General features: G+C 36.6%; 1 protein-coding gene across 1 annotated transcript in view; it reads right to left on the bottom strand.

Annotated features, from left to right (window-relative positions):
* The window catches only part of syndig1 (synapse differentiation inducing 1), a 49,854-nt gene that overhangs the window by 4,771 nt on the left and 26,255 nt on the right, over positions 1 to 18,828 (bottom strand). The gene's annotated exons all lie outside the window — the stretch shown is intronic.

The following is an 18,828-nucleotide window of genomic DNA, read 5'->3' as shown; positions in this document are numbered from 1 at the left end:
AGTGACCAAAATGATCATGGTTAATAATGTTATCACGGAAAATATATAGAAAACCAACAAAACAATTAAAAACTGACCTAATTGCATATGCATTTGTAGGAGTTTCCCTTTCAGATGCAAAATTTATGGGAGGAGAGTATTTAAATAAATCACGCAAGGTGATTTACTAAGGTTTGCACTAGTCAATTTACTGGTATTTGCACCATTATTTACCGCCCAAAAAAGCATGTCTTAAACCAGATGCTAATTTGCGCCAGATTGTGTTGGTCGTTATGGGAATGATCTGGCTGATCGGTGTTCTTTAATTTGCGTGTCGTCAGTAGATCACGTGCAGAACTCCCATCTGTGCTTTTTTTGGAATTGGGTTTTCATGCTAATTTGCCCCGTTTAGTATATCTGGCCCATAATATTATCTACTAACATGTACTACATGTTAATCAAATAAAATAAAGTTTCATAAAATGATAAACCTCATATTTCAGTCGATTTTTAAGAAAAGGGGTGAGTCAAAATGATAAATGATTATAAGTACTTTATCTGATCTGTGAATAATTCTAGATAACAAATGCAAATTTACAACTGTGCGTAAACATTTGGTCACCTTTCCATGCCATTTTAGTGCAAATGCATATACACAACCATTAAAAAACTGCACAAGGAACATGAATTACAAAAGTACATATTCAGTTTTTCATGTCAACTACAAGCCAAGACCATGTTTCTGAGTTGATACAATAAAAGGTGAGGATAAAGTGAAAGAGAAGATAACGTGAAAGAGCAAAGAGGTAGTCGACTGGACAGGATCTGATAAAATATTGTACTATGAGCTATTTAGAAAGAATTCACAGGCATAATGAGAGCCCATGAGAGCTTCATCCATCTGGAAGACCCACTAGCTTCCAGTGAAAGTGGTCATTGACAGGGCAGCTGTAAAATGTATGCGTTCTGCCTGCTTTTGGGACTCTTGAGATTACTGCAAGATGTCAGCGCTTCTGACAGCATGGCAACATGCTGCAGACAGACATCCTGTAATACTTGCATGTTACTTGACACTGACAGCTGTCCTTTACAAAGCTTTTCTACAAACTCTTGTAATACCTGGCAAAATACCTGGCAAAACATGAAGGTGATTTAATTTTCTGAGTGGATAATTCTTGCTGTGTTCTTAATTTAATCATTTTTAGATTTGTAATACATTTAAGCCTCTTATAATAACACCTGGCAACTAGATATGTCATGTTGTAATACTTCAAATAAGTATAAGTAAGTATTACATTTTGTTACATACTGGTCCCACACCATCTGTGCTACAATTTTGATAGCTCAAATTGTGTGCTATTACTTTTCTAAGCAATAAGGTATGATTTCCGCCTGAAGAATGACAAAAAGGCAAGAACAAATCCTGTAGACTTACACTGAAGGAGGAACCCAAGCCATATTTAGAGACCTGGATCTCAATGAGACTTTAGTGTGAGCTCTCTTGACTCTTCAGGCCTGAAAGCAACCACCTAGTAACCACCAAAACTCCCTAGACACTGCATAGCAACTAGTTTAAACTACATGACAAGCATTCATGTAACTTATTTGTGCATTATTGGATGTTATGTTAAATAAAGTTTATTAGTTAAGGGATGCAAGTTATTTGACCTTTGAACATCCCTTTAAGTAAAAATATTTCCCTGCAGTTAAATTATTAAATATTTACAAAAAGGTCACTTGAATGCACATCGTTAATATAAATTCCTGTAATTGACCGTAGACTGACCGAATAGTCTATTTTGCCACTTTTTTACATGTAAATTAAAAACTTCCTTTAAGATGAGTTTCAGCACTTAAGGTGATGATACACAGGGCAACTTTTTGGGCAATGTTGCCGTCAACGGGCAACCAGATGAGACACAGAGCCCACGACCAATCTACATTGCTCAAAAAGTTATCATCACCTTTAGTATTGATTAATTACATTAATAATATTATTTATTATATATAACAATATTTTGTTAACACTTTACTATAAGCTCTCATTACTTAATGTAAGTAAATGCATTAACTAATATCAACAGAGAGCAATGAATTTATTACAGTGTTTAATATATATATAGTAGGCTATATTAGTTAATAAAAATACAACATTGAGAAATACATTTTTGGTCACCCCTAAGGGACGTTTATGCAGGTATTAAACAGAAACAGGGCGTCGTCAGGCGGATAGCTTGGAAATATTTGCATTACTTTGGATTTGTAACATTACAGATAAGAATGTAACAGTAAAATGTAAGTTATATAATTATTTCATTGTTAAATGTGAGGTCAGAAATGTTTGCGAGTATTGTCTTAACTAACAACTTTTTTCGTTTTCAGGACAATTTTTATTTACAAGTTAAAGGCACTGCAATGGGCAGTAAAATGGCCCCTAATTATGCTTGCTTGTATATGGGAGTTTTTGAAAATGACTTTATTTTAAATGAGTCAAATTCTTTTTTCCCTAAGATTTTGCTTTACAAACGGTATATTGATGATATTTTTATGATTACTAAGGCCACACCTGCAGAGATGTTGACGCTTTTGAATTATCTTAACTCAAGGACTGAGCATGTGAATTTCACTATGGAATGTGATCCAGTAAGCATTAGTTTTCTTGATGTTCGAGTATACATATGTGACGGGAAACTCCATACCGATCTGTACCGAAAATCAACGGATCGTAATACTATTTTAAGAGGCGATAGTTTCCATCCTAGACCTTTAGTTAAGAGTCTGCCTATCAGCCAATTTAAGCGTATGCGTAGAGTTGTAGCACGGATGAATCTTACACTCATCAATCTAATGATTTAACTAAAAGATTCTTGAATCGTGGTTACCGTATAGAATGGATCGAAAATGCCAAAAAGAAATTTAACGAGACATCTCAATTGCAGTGTTTGCGAACAAAACAGAATAAAACGCAAGTTCTTAATGCTCCCATTTGCACGACGAAGTACTCCACATTGGGTGCGGATTTTCGTAGAATCCTAAATAAACATTGGCATATAATTTCAAGTGATCCTAAATTATCAGGTGTCTTTAAAAATGGTCCGAAATTAGTTTTTAAACGTCAAAACAATCTTCGTGACTTGCTTGTTAAATCTGAATATCCGTCAAGTAAAAAACAAGGTATTCTAACTCTTTCTCCAGGTAATTATAGGTGTGGTAAATGTGCTCAGTGTGCTTTTACACACAAATGTAAATCGTTTAGTCATCCACGCACTGGTCGTGATATTCCGATACACGGTACCATTACCTGTGCTTCCACTCATGTTATTTATCTAATTCGTTGTCCTTGTGGTCTTGCATACGTGGGTAAAACATTCAGACAATTACGCACTCGTATTAGTGAGCATCGCAGTAACATTCGAACTGGAGATATGCGCAGTCCTATAGCGTCTCATTTTAGACAAGTAGGCCATAACGTCAGTGTTTTGCAGTACATTGGTATAGAAAAGGTAACTAAACCCTCAAGAGGAGGAGATTATGAGAAGAAATTATTACAGAGGGAATGTTTTTGGATTTATACCTTAAATACTTTGTCACCTTTAGGGTTGAATGAGGATTTTGATATTAAGCCATTTTTATAGTGATTCTAATTTATATATATATATATATATATATATATATATATATATATAATTTTTTTTTTTTTTTTTTTTTATATTTGGATTTGTCACATGAGCTGTATTTGTCACATGACATACATGACTTGTATTTGTCACATGACTTGTATTTGTCACATGATTTCTTGGGTGTGCCTGATTAAGGTGATCACCTGTGTCTATTTAAAGTTGACTTCACTGTTACATTAACATTGAGCCTGATGAAGACCTGAGGGTCGAAACGTTGCTTGAGCTTGAATAGCTTGAATAAACTCTTTTGGAGCAGTAATTTTCAGTGTGCGGACTTCAAACTTCTTTATTTTGTTTATATCATTTAGTTGTCCTGCACCTGCGCCCAATTTGGGTGTTTGGGATGTGCACACCATCTTTGTATTTTTGATAGGTCAGAAATGTTTCCAATTTTTATTTAAGTGTTTTAATTTTTTCCCCTTTGTTTCAGAAAAACCCACAAAATGTAAGAAGATGAAAAAAATGTCTTCTTTCTTGAAGAGTGTATGGATGGCTATAAAGAGTTCGCTCAGCTGTTCTGACAGTAAAGCTGTGGATGTTGTGGAGCCTTTCGTTCCTCCACTAGATCTGGACTCAGAGCCAGATTCTGATCCAGATCACTCCGGCGTCGTTATTGTTTTAAACAGTATTATCCTCTTGTTTTCCACTAAAGATATCTTGAGGCTTGTTTTCAGAGAATATTAATATTATTTTTTCGACCTGCACTGATATTTTTAATATAAAACAAAGGATCTAGCAAGCTCATATATTTCTCATATTTTCCTGTTTGTTTTTCAGACTCCTTTGAGTCTCTCTATAACGCGGGAGAGATGATTGGATCCGGAGGATTCGGAAGAGTGTTCGAGGGAACACGCAAATTTGATGGCAAAAAGGTAAAGCAGTCTTGTTGAATTGTATAAACATTTTACTCTTGCATGCATCAAAACATATTAGCGTCCGAATAGGACTTAACTGACAGTCTGCTTTCACTGCTGAAGGCGCTCTGCAGATGGCGCCGTCTTTTAAAACAACTATTCGCTGTTTCGCTGCCATAGTTTGAGCAAACTCCCCACCACAATCATTCCCTTTAAATATACTATTAAGCCTTTAATGGTTTGCCAGCTGATGTACCTTTGGATAATATAATTAAAAATCTAACAACAATCAGTGTAATGACAATTTTGTTCTTTGCATGAAAACACTTGAATTCGCCTATTGTCTGGGTGTATTAAAACTTCAGAATTATATTCGTGTAGACCTGCAACAGTGATAAAGGTAAAGCTAAGAGTGGTCCAGACCAACCTTCCGAACGTATGACTTACAGAAGGTATACTTAACTAAGAACCTTTCGGGAAACGCGTATTAACGATAAGGTACAGCTTAAGGTGTAACTTAAGAACGACGTAGCGTTAAGAAGGTTTCGGAAAACGCAGCCCTGGGCTCTAGGAGTGTTGCTGTACGAGATGGTGAACGCATGTCCTCCTTTTCACAATCCAACGGAAACCAAAGAAGCCAAAGTTACATTTCAGAACACCAGCTTATCCAACGGTGAGTGAATAATATTGATAACATTGAGAAACACACACATAAAGCAAAGGCTCTGAATAGAAACAGTTAAAGGTGAAGTACGTAAGATTTTTTTGTTAAAAAACACTCTCTTAACCCAGTTTATTGTTCATCGATTACTATTAGTATGTCATTTGTGGGCTTATCTCCCCCAAAAGTGTAAACATTAAGCCTCCCAGACACAATCTTTTTCCAGCTCAACCTATAGTGTGTGTTTGGGGGCGTGGCTACTGTAGCAGGCGGAGCCTGAAGGTGTTTAGCCACAGTGGGACCATGGGAAAAATTCACTGCATTTATACCTTCAAAGATTAAACAGGTCATGAACTCGTCAAAGTGAACAGAGCGTTGTGATGCTATGCTCTACAAAGGATGCTTCAATACCATACAGCATCATCATGCACTCGTTCAGAAAGACCAATGTTCATAAAGACAAATGCAACACAGCTAAAAGTATTCCTAATATGTTGGACCTGAAACAATCCTTCACAAGAACCAGTAAGAGCTGCGTTTGAGTTGGGGGGAGTTTATGTTGTTTGAAAATATGCTTTATTTTGTACTTCCGCAAGGCACTAGTGCTGCAGAAAATACATACTTTCCCTTTAAAGGAAAGATAAAGAACACTTGATCTAATATTAATCATGTTTTAGGTGCTGTTTTCATAGATGGTCATGACTAACCAGCTCTCTCCTTGATAAAATGTGTACAGAATGCAGTGATCTGATTAGCCAGTGCCTAACCCTGGATCCAACTAAACGCCCGACGTTAGAGCAGATCTTACAACATAAGTGGATTAGAAATGATCTACTGTAGATTGGAGAAGTTCAGGAGATTCACTCGATCAGTGATTTCAGGAGTGAGGAAGTGGAACAGACAGAGTAAGATACAACATTTGTGTTATCATCTATCTTCAATTCTGGATTTTCAAAGCAGCTTCACGGTAATAAACAGGAAATTAACAGAATTCTGCTGTAAAGAAGCTTTAAAAGAGACATTTATGAGTTCACATGTTCATATAATCTTTGTATTGGATATGAAATAACATATTTGGCTTTCTGAAGTCCAGCCCAAAGACTGGGATGTAATAGACTGTCAGAGTTAAGAATTCTTTTGCTTTTCTTCTCCAGGGTTGGACACACACCATCCAGTCTACAAAACACACACTGGATTAAACACAGGATTGGATGGATATCATCCTGACGGGAAACTCAAACCTGTCCACGTCTGAGCAAGAACATGAGAGACTGAAAACTGGAAAGAAGACCTCAAGTCATCACAGACACATTTGCTTTGTTTTCAAAGTCAAGTCAAGTTATTTCTATAGCACTTGACTTTATACAATTCAGATTGTTCAAAGCAGCTTTACAGTGATAAACAGGAGGATAATGATCAATGACTCAAACAGAATTCAGTTGTGCTGTAAAGCAGCTCTAAGACAGTAGTGCCATTATTCAGCTGAAGACCGGTTAATGTTGATTCAGTCCAGTTCAAAAACTTGTTTAAAGTTCATCATATGATTATGAAATGACCTGCCAATGTCCGGTGGCTTAAGAAAATTTACCGGCCATGAAACCTTTTTGCAAAAACAGACAGTTATGACCCTAAAATGTAATAAACTGATAAAATGCTAAATAACACTGTCTTCACTGTATAAATTAAACAGATTAATCTCCATTAAAGTTACAAAAGTTATTCAGTTTTATTTTCTTTGTCCTTTGTTGTTTGAGGATTATTAGGCTGCTGTCACTTTAAGACCTAATGCACTGATCCAATATAGCCTATTTATACTGTACATGTGTGTTTTCTTTCTCAGCTGTTTAACTGACTATGTTTACTAGGATACTCAGCGAGACATGCCTTTTATTATTATTTTTAAATCATTTCTATGAATTTGCGCAAGACGACGTGAAACAGCTCAATTCAGTATTCACACGCTGTCTGAGACAGCTTTCTGGGCATGGCAGAAAATACATCAGCACCTACATCATCATACAATCGAAATTGCATAAAAATGTGTTTGTCAATACATTTGACCGTATATGTTTCAAAGAAACAGAAATAATGATGAAATTATATATAAAGATGTAGTTAAGTCCTACTTAAGTGGGTCAAAAAACACTCTTAAAGGGATAGTTCACTTTGAAATTAAATTTTGGTACGTTTTAGCTTACCTAAATGCAGACTGGTGCATAGATTATATACACTAGATGTCGCCTTGGCTACGGCAGTTCATTGGAAAGAATGCCGTAGGCAAGGCGACATCTATTCTAGTGTATATATATCTATGCACCAGTCTGCATACACGTCACACACCAGGATGCGAGCGCGCCTTCAGATCACTTGGACGTGGCTGTGTACAAGAGTTAAAAACGATATAAATACTGTTCGTTTTCTCACACAAACCGCTCGTTTCGTGCCTTAGGCCATCAATGTGTACTTACGATGGGGAATTGTTTAATTTGGACGATGGGGAATTGTTTTAATTTGGACTCTGTGCATGCTCTTTGAGACAGTGACCATAGACCTGCATGAAATGACTGACAGACAAGAACGGTTTGACCTAAAAATATCAAAATTGAAACTACTGCGGAAAAAAGACACCTACATCTTGGATGCCCTTGAGGTAAGCTAAAACATACCAAAATTTCATTTCAAAGTGAACTATCCCTTTAAGTTAAACAAATTGCATTTATTTAAACTATAATATATTTTCATTTCATTTTAAATAACATGCAGCTGTGTCTGAAAACATTACATTCATTTTACACTTAAGTACATCTTTATAAAGCGTATTGTTTCCGTAATAAGTACTTTAAAAAAAATATGCTATAGTACTGTGTGTACTTTTTCAGAAGGGAAGCCTTTTGTGTTTCAATTTCATTTACAGTTTATGCACAACAAGAGCCTTGTGATGTATAAATCAAAGCTGTGGTATCATGCAGGGCTAAACACACTTTATTTCTGCTTTTATTCATTCAGAATTCACTAAATCCATCACAGAAGACTTCATCTAATAAAACTGTCACTGACATTATCATGATGCATTGTTTGAAAAGCAAATAGTCCACTAGTGAGCTTTGAGCCCTCATTGGTACACATGAGCCTTGTGGAGATGTTTCCCCTTGGGCTTGCAATACAAACTGAGTTAGCATGGTTTTTGTAACGCTTACTGCCAGAGCATAAATTTGAGCCCTACAGTCCCAGCAGCAAAGCAGTATGTTGTTGTCTTCAGTTCAGTTATTCATTTGTTTTCCTGGCATCTATCTTAAATGTTCTTAGGCCTCTGGAAATGTCACAGTTCACTGGCACAACCACGTTTACTCAGTGCCTTACAGGCCGTCCATTCTTTTTGATCAGTGAGGCAAATGTTAGTAGTGACAATCTGAGGAAACTAATTTAAAATACACATTAAAAATACAATATCTTTCAAATGTATAATGAATGCATTTACTAGTCAGCTGTAATTCAATATATAAGTTATTATAGCGTTTGTGGCATAAAGTTTATTACCACAGAAAGGCATTCTGAAAAAAAGTTTTTACAATAATGCACTTACAATGGCGGTAAATTGGACCAAATGTCTAGAGGGCTTAAAAGCAAGAATGCCATGCTTATATTTTTGTTAATATGAATTATTCAGTAAATACAAAAAACAAAAACCTGTTTATGAACTCCTGGTTATGAGCTACCAATATATTTCTTTAGGCTGGAATTTGTTCCATGTAAACCGGCCCTGTCTGCTGTCCTTCAAAACTTCCTGAATTTATGGTAAGGACATGAACTGAAAGACTCGATATAACTTTACACAGAACTTTACAAGGAGAGCAAGAGGTTGTAAGAATGAACAATACTTCTTCAGCATTTATTAATCTTAGTTAATATTAATTTCAACATTTACTAATACGTTATTAAAATAAAAGGTTGCATTTGTTAACAGTTAACAGCTGTATTTTTTATTAACAAACATTGACAAAGATTAATAAATACTGTAACAAATGTATTTCTCATTCTTAGTTCATGTTAGTTAATAATACATTAACTAATATTAACTAATGAACCTTATTGTAAAGTGTTACCAGCTTAACTTTTATTAAACCCGAAACATTCCTGTAACTTCTACTAATCTATCTATCTATCTATCTATCTATCTATCTATCTATCTATCTATCTATCTATCTATCTATCTATCTATCTATCTATCTATCTATCTATCTATCTATCTATCTATCTATCAAGGCCCTATCTATCAATATTTATTGTTCAGCCTTATGTGTAATCTCCAGTATTTATAATGCATCCTTTTTCCGAATAAGTCAGGCTGTATTTGAACTTTGATTTGCAAAGTATTCATGTGTTCTTCCTCCCCTGCTGATAATGTGCACAGTCAGTGTGCAAACATGATTATCAGCCTATTGTTCCGTACGGATGAAGGACTGTACTTAGTAGCCTAATTACTGCTTCAATTTAGACATGCATAATTAATTACCATCAAATCAAAGTAAAAACTAATTAACAATAGAGTAATGACACAGAAGATAAAAAAAGAAAATGAAAAAGAAACTAAATGAGACACGACAATCGCTCACTTTGCCGTATCAGTGATTATATCAAATCTTACTGCACAGCAACAGTATATATATATAGGCTATATATATATATATATATATATATATATATATATATATATATATATATATATATATATATATATATATATATATATATATATAATCTAAATTCATTTTCCAGTTACACTTAATGTTGTCACATTTTTCTGGTTAAAAAAAAAACTACATAAAAAGAGAAACCAAATATAATTCTATTTAGTATTTTTACATTAACTATGCAATTAATATTCTATTTATTAAAACAAAATAAATCTCATGAAGACAACAATTGAAACAATATATTTTATTTGCGAAAAGCAAAACCACCACACAAGCTTTAGGGGGACAAAAGAGGGCGAGCTAGTGCGTGCCAGGGTCAGTTGCGTTTAAACATGGTAAAATATTTAAAATATTAAACATGGTAAATACGACCGCTTGAAGAAATCAGACAAATCATGTAGGCTATCACAATCATGTATTTGTTTATCTGTCAGTACGTCTCGTCTCTTTATATCGGACTGTCTGATATCCATATCTCCGCATATGTCATAAAATAAAGCAACTTTTTCGGGAGCTTCCTCTGTTTCTCTGACTGAAAATATAACTGTATTAGAACTGTCACTGGAGAGAGAGTGCTAAAGTGCTAAAGCTCCACAGGTCGTATTTTTGGTGGACAATATGTAGAAATGATCATTCTTTCTAAATGTGATGTAAACATACTGTCCTGTGACTAATAAAAAGAAACAGACACGACTGAATGTTTTCTTTTTTGTGAAATAATGTTAAATACAACTTTATTTCAGTGTGACTAATGTGCAATCTTGACATAAATTAATTTCATTATGATCAATGTTTCATTATTGTAAAACTGTGGTAAAACATCGATGCTTGAGTTTAAAATCTTTAAGTAAATAACAAAAATGCCAAATGGACTCTTTTATCATGTTCGTTTTGCGATCTCGCTAGTTTCCAGTGATTTCTTTCTGATTAGTTTTCTGATAAAACTTCCATTTGTTGGTGAAATTATGGGTTTGTGTGACGTTCCAGAAAGGCGTGTTACGGGTGGGTTATTTTCTCATCCATTTTTTTGAGGATTTTGAGGAAGTTATTTTCATCCTCCCTTGCCTCCTTTGCTGCACAGAATATATTTCCTGCAATATTAATATGGGAGATTCCTGCATAATCATCAACTACAGCATAAATGCATATTGACTTGTGAAATAGGCTTATGTGAATCTCTGCGGTGATCCGAGCACAGAGCACCCACGGTGTTGCTGACGAAATGAGAACCATTTTGTTGAAGGCATCCACCCATTGTTTAAAAAAAAGGTATTTTATTCAAAGCTTATGTTCTACAAGGCCCACACTCGCACTCTCTCTCGCCAAACCATTATATAAGGAGCTTATTGTGTTTGTGTTAGAACATGCTCTAAAAGCAATGAATCAGATTATGCACACAAGCTTAGCAAAAACAGATTGTCACATAGTTCAGTTTCAGGACAGAATAGGAACAGCATTCATTGCCCAGAATTAATAATTGCTCATGGTTTGAGGTCTAATAAGGGCAATACATCTGAAATTATTTGATCGTAATATATCTGATGAGACAGTGTTTTCACGCGATGCATACGCGTGTATACTCCATTTAGCCAAGGTTGCAAAGCCGACTCTGTGTTACAAATATGTTAGAACTATCACTTCTGCCACTAAAGATTGCTTTATTAATAATATTCCTGATCAGTTTCATCTCCTCAGCATCCCAGATAGCTTTGAAGAACTCGATATTGCGACAGAACTTTTAGCTCTCTCTTTTCCAGCACTTTAGACACAGTTGCTCCGTTGCGCTTAAAGAAGATGAAAGAAAATAGTTCAACGCCATGCTACAACAAGCACACTCAGGCCCTTAATAGAGCAGAAAAATGGAGCGCAACTGGAAGAAAACAAAACTAGACATTTTTCGAATTTCGTGGAGAGAGAGCACGATTGTGTACAGAAAAGCCTTAAAACCGGCTAGATCTGCTTATTTTTCGACTAGACACGACCACAACGCATGATGTAGTCAGCCGGATCCGGGCCGTATCCAGATCAGATGGTGGACCTGCACCTAGACACGACCACAACGCATCCCTGAAGTGTCAGCAGAGATTGTGTCAACTAGACTCTCCCCTGTGAAGGCCTCATCGACATGACAGCCATCAGCACTGATCCTCAACAAACTCGTCTCCATACCGGCGTGACTCCGACCTCCAACCAGATGGAACTGGATAATATTCTGGGCCCGGTTCCTCAAAACGTTCTCATCTCTAAGTAGTTCTTAACCTATTCCTTAACCTCTCTCTTAACGTTATGGCACGATTCCCGACACGTTCGTACGCTAAGTACAGTGCTATGCATAAGTTTAGACACCCATGCTAAAGTTGACTAAAAAGAGGAATAAAAAATCATCTTTTGGAAATTGAACTTAATGCCTTAATTTAAAAAATTTGGAAAAATCCAACCTTTAAGGACACCAATTTTCTTTGTGAATGAATAATGTATCGTAAATAAATAAATGTTCTTCCTTAAAATACAGGGTGCATAAGTTTGGACACCCCTATGTTAAATTCCCATAGAGGCAAGCAGATTTTTATTTTTAAAGGCCAGTTACTTCATGGATCCAGGATACTATGCATCCTGATAAAGTTCCCTTGGCCTTTGGAATTAAAATAGCCCCACATCATCACATAGCCTTCGCCATACCTAGAGATTGGCATAAAAATTTTATCTCAATATAAAACCATTTTAAAATTCAGAATTAATTACTTGCTTTGGTAAAAAACATGGAAATTTACATGGAGGCAGGCAATCACTGGGTAACTTAAATAGAAAAGATAAAAATGCATCCCCCAATACACAGATGCAATTAGTAAGCAATGATATAAAACCACAAACCCACACAAAACAATTATAATTTGTGCATTGTTTGAAAGCATGATTATTGAGCAGAGATGAATAGTAAATGACAAAAAAATAAAAATAAATGTTTAAGGGTCTCTGAGCAGAACTCTTCCCAACAGAAAAAAAATGGAAAAGTATTTGGAGAATTATCAAACAACACGCCTAGATTTGTCTAAGAAACTTAGTCCAGTACTGCGACTTAAAGAGATAGTTCACCCAAAAATGAAAGTGTCGTTCCAAACCCGTAAGACTTTCGTTCATCTTCGAAACACAAATGAAGATCTTTTTGATGAAATATGAGAGATTTCTGTCCCTCCATTGACAGTCTCAGCAACTACCACTTTGACGCTACAAAAAGTAAATAAAGAGATTGTAAAACTAATCCATATGAATTCAGCGGTTTAGTTAAAATTTTCTGAAGAGACATGATCACTTTTTATGATGATCAGATTCAGAGGTGGGTAGTAACGAAATACATTTACTTCGTTACATTTACTTGAGTACTTTTTTAGAAAAATTGTACTTTTAAGAGTAGATTTGAATGTGGGTACTTTTTACTTTTACTCGAGTACATTTCTAATGAAAAAACTGTACTTTTACTTCGTTACATTTACGTTTACGACGTTCCTCTCGTTACTTTATTTTAATGCAATATGTGTTGTTAAATGCGTAGTTTATTCCAAGCGCGCTGTATCTTTTTTCTGGACTTGAGCGATGCTCAATTCACAAATGAATGACTCTTTTGAGTCGATTCTGTTCAAAGACTTCATCAAACAAGTTGGCAGATCTGTCTAAATCGGTTCGCGAATCAGTTTGAATGATTCAGTTCCTGCACGCACTGAATCTGAAGCCCTTTCAATTCACACTGGACTCGGAGTCGTAACAGGAAGATTTAAGCACATCCTGAGCGTTAGATGAAGTGGCAGTGACAGTACAGTCAAGTGAGAGCAAATCTTCAAATGCATCATATTTTTGCCAGCGATGAAGATCTTTATTAGTTGAACTTGAACATCTTCGTAAGCTGTCTGTGAATGAATGATTCCACAGGAGTCAGGACGATATATTCGATTTCATTTCACTCAGGTAATACATTTTACAACCAAACAGATTATTACGACACGATACTAGAAAGTATGACATTACCCGTTTTTTGGACATATACATTAATTTACATTAAATAAAGCTACCATTATTCACAGTTTATGAACACCCGCCATCCCGCGGTATTGTGTGTATTGTTGCGCAGTGGCTTGCGAACTCGACTTGAAAACGAATGCCTTTGCCTGCCGTAGACAGTTAACCAGTTAAAACATGCTTGCAGAAATATACATTTGATTATATTTTGGAGAACAGTCAGAAGAAGATCCGTCGATGTACTTTTATTTGTTTTTGTTTTTTTGTGTTCAGATGTTCAGTAGCAGTCATGAGCGCGAGCACATGTGAAGAGTTTTAACTCTTTATTCTCTGTGTCAATTACATGCCTTTGAATGCAACACTCTGCAGATTCACTTTATTTCGACATTGTCTAATAATCCAAATGTAGTTGTATAAGTTACTATTATACAAACCAGAGGACAGGCAATGATTTTCGAGCTATACAGATGGCAGAAATAATGCACGTCTCTCTTCTGTTTTTGTTGCAAAGATAGCTGATAATAATAGTCATTTAAATAAACAAAATCTAAATAATATAATTTTATATATATGACGACTTCAGAGGCAAAAGCCTCTGAGTACCATCTGAAATTTTCTTCTAAAAGAGCATTTTTATCAAGCTTGTATGTTTATGTTCACACTTAAATGGCAATGAAAAGTAGCCTACCTATTAATTGTCATTAAAGTGAAATTACTGAACTTAAATATACAAGCTTGATACAAATGATTGTTTTAGAAGAAAATTTCAGATGGCACTATATGAAGTCTTCATATATATATATATATATATATATATATATATATATATTATATATATATATATATATATATAATAATAGGCCTATTATATATAATATATAATAGTATATTATATATATATATAATATATATATATATATATAATAATAGGCCTATATATAGGCCTATATATATATATATATATATATATATATATATATATATATATATATATATATATATATATATATATATATATAGGCCTATATATAGGCCTATATGATCCGAAGTAACTAGTTACTCACTACTTGAGTAGTTTTTTCATTGGATACTTTTTTACTCTTACTCAAGTAACTATTAAGATTATTACTTTTACTTTTACTTTGAGTAAATATTTCTATAAGTACTTGTACTTTTACTTGAGTACAGTTTTTGGATACTCTACCCACCTCTGATCAGATTTAATGTAGTCTATTATTCAAACGTGCTACGTAACACGAGAATGAACCTGACTGGTTCTTGTAGAAGCTCAAACGTGCAGTGTAACACGAGAATGAACCTCATTGGTTCCATGCTACTTAACATGAGAATGAACCTCATTGGTTCCATGCTACTTAACATGAGAATGAACCTCATTGGTTCCATGCTACTTAACATGAGAATGAACCTCATTGGTTCTTGAGAAACTTAAACGTGCTGTGTAACATGAGAATGAACCACATTGGTTTTTGCTGAAGCTCAAACGTGCAGCGTAACACAAGAATGAACCACATTGGTTTTTGCTGAAGCTCAAACGTGCTGCGTAACACGAGATTGAACCTCATTGGTTCTTGAGAAGCTTAAACGTGCTGCGTAACACGAGAATGAACCTCATTGGTTCTTGAGAAGCTTAAACGTGCTGCGTAACACGAGAATGAACCACATTGGTTTTTGCTGAAGCTCAAACGTGCTGCGTAACACGAGAATGAACCTCATTGGTTCTTGAGAAGCTCAAACGTGCTGCGTAACATGAGAATGAACCTCACTGGTTCTTGCTGAAGCTCAAACGTGCTGCGTAACACGAGAATGAACCTCACTGGTTCTTGCTGAAGCTCAAACGTGCTGCGTAACACGAGAATGAACCTCATTGGTTCTTGCTGAAGCTCAAACGTGCTGCGTAACACGAGAATGAACCTCATTGGTTCTTGCTGAAGCTCAAACGTGGTGCGTAACACGAGAATGAACCTCATTGGTCCTTGCTGAAGCTCAAACGTGCTGCGTAACACGAGAATGAACCTCATTGGTTCTTGCTGAAGCTCAAACGTGCTGCGTAACACGAGAATGAACCTCATTGGTTCTTGCTGAAGCTCAAACGTGCTGCGTAACACGAGAATGAACCTCATTGATTCTTGCTGAAGCTCAAATGTGCTGCGTAACACGAGAATGAACCTCATTGGTTCTTGCTGAAGCTCAAACGTGCTGCGTAACACGAGAATGAACCTCATTGGTTCTTGCTGAAGCTCCAAACGTGCTGCGTAACACGAGAATGAACCTCACTGGTTCTTGCTAAAGCTCAAACGTGCTGCGTAACACGAGAATGAACCTCATTGGTTCTTGCTGAAGCTCAAACGTGCTGTGTAACACGAGAATGAACCTCATTGGTTCTTGCTGAAGCTCAAACGTGCTGCGTAACACGAGAATGAACCTCATTGGTTCTTGCTGAAGCACAAACGTGCTGCGTAACACGAGAATGAACCTCATTGGTTCTTGTAGAAGCTCAAACGTGCTGCGTAACACGAGAATGAACCTCATTGGTTCTTGCTGAAGCTCAAACGTGCTGCGTAACACGAGAATGAACCTCATTGGTTCTTGCTAAAGCTCAAACGTGCTGCGTAACGAGAATAAACCTCATTGGTTCTTGCGGAAGCTCAAACGTGCTGCATAACACGAGAATGAACCTCGTTAGTTCTTGAGAAGCTCAAATGTGCTGCGTAACACGAGAATGAACCTCATTGGTTCTTGCAGAAGCTCAAACGTGCTGTGTAACACTAGAATGAACCTCATTGGTTCTTGCAGAAGCTCAAACGTGCTGCGTAACACGAGAATGAACCACATTGGTTCTTGCTGAAGCTCAAAATGTGCAGCGTAACACGAGAATGAACCTCATTGGTTCTTGCAGAAGCTCAAACGTGCTGCGTAACACGAGAATAAACCTCATTGGTTCTTGCGGAAGCTCAAACGTGCTGCATAACACGAGAATGAACCTCGTTAGTTCTTGAGAAGCTCAAATGTGCTGCGTAACACGAGAATGAACCTCATTGGTTCTTGCAGAAGCTCAAACGTGCTGCGTAACACGAGAATGAACCACATTGGTTCTTGCTGAAGCTCCAAACGTGCTGCGTAACACGAGAATGAACCTCATTGGTTCTTGCTGAAGCTCAAACGTGCTGCGTAACACGAGAATGAACCACATTGGTTCTTGCTGAAGCTCAAACGTGCTGCGTAACACGAGAATGAACCTCACTGGTTCTTGCTGAAGCTCAAAATGTGCAGCGTAACACGAGAATGAACCTCATTGGTTCTTGCTGAAGCTCCAAACGTGCTGCGTAACACGAGAATGAACCTCATTGGTTCTTGCAGAAGCTCAAACGTGCTGCGTAACACGAGAATGAACCACATTGGTTCTTGCTGAAGCTCAAACGTGCTGCGTAACACGAGAATGAACCTCACTGGTTCTTGCTGAAGCTCAAACGTGCTGCGTAACACGAGAATGAAAGAATAAGAATAAATACTGTGACAATTATACATTTATTAACAGCCCAGCAAGCAATAAAGTTCTTTTGGCTTCAGCATCTGCAAACTCAAATGTGTGTAAGTACCAATCTTTTATACCACGAGTATTAGAATATGATTGGATAGATGAGAAGGTAAAGTGACGTAACAATTGAGTCTTCCCGGCAGAACTTATGCTAAAGCTTTCATTTCTTGAGAAGCTCAAACGTGCTGCGTAACACTAGAATGAACCTCATTGGTCCTTGCTGAGGCTCAGACGTCTTTCGTAACATGAGAATGAACCTCACTAGTTCTTGCAGAAGTTCAAACGTGCAGTGTAACACGAGAATGAACCTCATTGGTTCTTGCTGAAGCTCAAAATGTGCTGCGTAACACGAGAATGAACCTCATTGGTTCTTGCTGAAGCTCAAAATGTGCTGCGTAACACGAGAATGAATCTCATTGGTTCTTGTTGAAGCTCAAACGTGCTGCGTAACACGAGAATGAACCTCATTGGTTCTTGCTGAAGCTCAAAATGTGCAGCGTAACACGAGAATGAACCTCATTGGTTCTTGCTGAAGCTCAAACGTGCTGCGTAACACGAGAATGAACCTCATTGGTTCTTGCTGAAGCTCCAAACGTGCTGCGTAACACAAGAATGAACCTCATTGGTTCTTGCTGAAGCTCAAACGTGCTGCGTAACACAAGAATGAACCTCATTGGTTCTTGCTGAAGCTCAAAATGTGCTGCGTAACACGAGAATGAACCTCATTGGTTCTTGTTGAAGCTCAAACGTGCTGCGTAACACGAGAATGAACCTCATTGGTTCTTGCTGAAGCTCAAACGTGCTGCGTAACACGAGAATGAACCTCATTGGTTCTTGCTGAAGCTCCAAACGTGCTGCGTAACACAAGAATGAACCTCATTGGTTCTTGCTGAAGCTCAAACGTGCTGCGTAACACAAGAATGAACCTCATTGGTTCTTGCTGAAGCTCAAACGTGCTGCGTAACACAAGAATGAACCTCATTGGTTCTTGCTGAAGCTCAAAATGTGCTGCGTAACACGAGAATGAACCTCATTGGTTCTTGCTGAAGCTCAAACGTGCTGCGTAACACAAGAATGAACCTCATTGGTTCTCGCACGTCAAGCGAACATGCTTGAGCTTCCATTTATCACAACGGATGTGTGAGTTCATGAATGTTTAAGTGATGTTTTATTAACAAAGTTCGGGAGAAGTACAGTGGGGAGTAATCTAAAAACTTCACTTAGATTTCTACTTAATCTAAAAAAAAATAAAATAAATAAATAAATAAAAACATTTGATAGTAAAATTCTAGGGTTACAACCACACTACTCTAGCCTGGGTGCCAGCCCGAACCCCGCCCACAACATTTTTTGGTCGAGAAGTTCGGTCTGGACTCGATCCGTTGAGGAGTAA

Source organism: Squalius cephalus (genome assembly GCF_949319135.1).
Source record: "Squalius cephalus genome assembly, chromosome: 21".
In the NCBI taxonomy this organism is placed as follows: domain Eukaryota; kingdom Metazoa; phylum Chordata; class Actinopteri; order Cypriniformes; family Leuciscidae; genus Squalius; species Squalius cephalus.
The sequence above is the reverse complement of the archived record's forward strand: the minus strand, read 5'-3'. Positions and strand labels throughout refer to the sequence as shown.